The 3,072-nt window shown below is 37.6% G+C and overlaps 1 protein-coding gene across 3 annotated transcripts in view; it reads right to left on the reverse strand.

Annotated features, from left to right (window-relative positions):
• The window catches only part of col22a1 (collagen, type XXII, alpha 1), a 52,723-nt gene extending 50,372 nt beyond the window's left edge, over positions 1 to 2,351 (reverse strand). For all 3 annotated transcript variants that reach the window (XM_067508166.1, XM_067508158.1, XM_067508151.1), the window contains exon 1: positions 2,158 to 2,351. The gene's annotated coding sequence lies outside the window, so the exon portion shown is untranslated. The remainder of the gene's footprint in view (positions 1 to 2,157) is intronic.
• Between the last annotated feature and the right edge of the window lie 721 nt (positions 2,352 to 3,072).

The raw sequence follows: 3,072 nt of genomic DNA on the forward strand, positions 1-3,072 counted from the left end.
TTGGTTTCATTTATGAGGTTGTTGTGCCTGGGTGGTACTGAAAGAAACCTGTTTTATAAACACAAAACTATTCTTGCACTTATTGTACACTAGTGGTTGTGATGCTGGCCATTAGGGCTGATGTGTGAGTGAGTGCAGCCATAACATTGGTTCATCTTGACTGCAAGAGTGTCTCATTGTGGGGGATCACTGAGGTAGGTTGAGGAAAGTCTGAGTTATGCACAACTTGGAAAACAATAATGTGAGTCTCTCATGTCCTCAAAAGTTCTTGATCATCCTTCATCACCTTTCCATGCTGGCTGATATTTCCATTGTATTAGAATGTTAATGTACTTGTTTTCAAGACTTGAAAGGCATTCAAATCCACAGACTCAAGAATGCACCTAATGGGAAATTTAAAAGAATATTTTTATCTTTCAGGAAATATGTTTGCCTTCTTGTTGAGAGTTAGGTGAAAACATTAATATCACTAAAATACACATGTTGCTTCATTAATAATTAAACTGTACCCAGGGGTTGTTCTTACAGACTGACCACAGGGACAAACTGCTAATCTGTCATTGCCTAATTTGTATCATATTTTGTTTGTTCAAAACACACAAAAAGCATAAACATTAAAATTACAAGCAGTCTTAAGGGGAGTATGGGCTGGACTGTTTCTTGGCTGTCAGTATTGAGCAAGCATCACAACAAAGCTGAGCTATAAAGCAGTTTTTGCATAGATATTGCAAGGTTTTGCATAGAGATATTGCAACTTCAGACTTGTTAATGTGATGCATATTGGTAAACCACATATTTTTCCATACACAACTATTTAAAAGCCAGTGCCATTTTTTACATCAAGAACCCCCGTAAATGATTATTTTTATTATTACTATTAGATGTATTATTTTCATTTGAAAATGTTTATTTTATCCCATATATTAGTGCCAACAAAGTCATCCACATCAGCCAGTGAAAACATTCACTCATTAACACTTAAGAATGAATGAACATATTTTTTAATGTACTTCTGTGAGTTGTGATGCTGGTAAGACTCCTACATATAATATAAGCCCTTGCTAAAGACTGCTATTTATGTGCTGCATAGATCAACAAGAAATTGTTTTTTTTATCCTGTTTTCTGATCTGCACAGGTTTCTCCTGACCCCACCCTCCCCAATTTATTGCAGTGTCTTTGCTGTTTTGACTTTTTACGGCTAGAAATGTGCAATTTGGAGTGAAATGACGTAGAGTGAAGCAGTAATCATGTAAGTATAGTGAGTATATTGCATTATTGTGAAATAAAGAAGTGGATAAACCGAAAGGAGACAATTTTTAAAACGGAGGCATGGCCTTTATAACTTGTGAAATAGAGAGTGTAGTATTAACTGGCGGTAAAGCAAAGTGCTTTGGCCTCCAGCTACCAATTTTCTTATCAGATTCTGAGTTATTTCTGCTACTTGGTTTCACTGGTGCTATTAATGAGCAGAATAAGCACATTAGCAGAATCAGTCTAATTGCCCCAATTAGAGTGCATTTAAAATTTGAGAAATTCAGCTCAGCAACTCTTCATAAAAAAAAAAAACTCTGCATCTGCCACCATATGAAAGTAGCTGAAAGTACGATTTTTTTACAAGTTAAACATATTCTAATTTGTCTTCCTTTCATCTCTGATTTCTTTTAAATAAGCTATATGGTGCTCCCACTGCTAGGTTGAATTAATTCCAAATTTTACAACAACATACAGTTATACAGTTAATGAAGTAAGGCTAAATATAAGCTGGTTTGCTTCTGTCAACATCTCAACCTGAGGCCAGATTTCTAACAAACTGTGGGTCTGTATCATCAGGCCCACTTCCACTTTCTCACTCAATGACAGACCTGGGACTGCAGTGTAGATGTCTATAACAGAACCACCATGTTTATCAATCCCAAGATGTAAAAAACAGAAGCTGTTTTTGTTCCATGCGCTACCGAAGAAAAACAAAAAAAAAGTAGGGGAGGGGTTGCCTGTTCTCTGTTAGAGCATCTGAAAAGCATGTGGATACAAATTACAAAGCACTTCCCAACAATTCAAAACTGGTGAAGAATAAACAATTTAAATAAATCTGTTAATTTTAGCTTCAGACAGTATTGACAGATGGGAGTTTTGATAATTCAGATTGTTTTTCTTACCTGGCTTGTCACTCAGTCAATGTTACTGGAGGTGTCCCTCTCTGCCTCCAGCACTGAGTCAGCACTTGGGGAACATCATTATCATATGATAATATTCCAAAATATGTCCCCTGCAGTTACCAGAAATCAAGATGAGATTATTATATAATCCAAATTGACAATCCAGTGTACAGTGTTGTTAAAAAGTGAGAGGAGGTGAGTTTCAGCAACTTTGTGGATGGGTGGACACAGTGGGAGGGAACTGTGAAGAGGGAAAGTGTAGGGTTTCACTCAGGGTGGCTTGTGCTCTTCTCAACTGGGCTGTGCTCATACATTCAAAAAGGCTGAGAGGCACAGCCAATTATAGACCCAAGTTTGTGGATATTTTTGTCCATTTTTTTCACCCTTCTTTATAGCTGCACCCAACTCAACTGTTCCCCTCAAATAAAAAGCATGGGTTCTTGGCAACCGCCTCAACTGTCCGGCCTTTGCCACTGTGACGGCCACAATGGAGCCGCCCTGGGGCTGGTGGTGGGCCGGGCTGTGTTGGCTTCATGGAGCCACGCACTTGTGGAGAAGGGCTGTATTTAAGTTGGGAAAATGATTACAGAACATTTGTGCTTGCAGCTTTGTGTTAAATGTCTGTCCTTGCACTGAGCTACAGTAAAGTCCTGTGATCTATATAGCTCATGTCAAACTGCCAAGTTTACATAATTTCATGCCACATTCATCATATATTATTCATGTATTATATTGTAAGTCATAAAATATATCTTTTTATTTATTTGCCTCAGTGGTTTCTGATGTTTTTGCAGTTCTAAGGTTTAATGTCTTCTACCATGACAATTACTGTTTCCTCTTTGTGATGCCCCAGTTTCCACAGCAATGTTACATTGTTTTTTTCTAATACACTCTAGAATGTATAATGTAAGTGGT

Source organism: Channa argus, chromosome 1, assembly GCF_033026475.1.
Source record: "Channa argus isolate prfri chromosome 1, Channa argus male v1.0, whole genome shotgun sequence".
NCBI classification, from domain to species: Eukaryota; Metazoa; Chordata; class Actinopteri; order Anabantiformes; family Channidae; genus Channa; species Channa argus.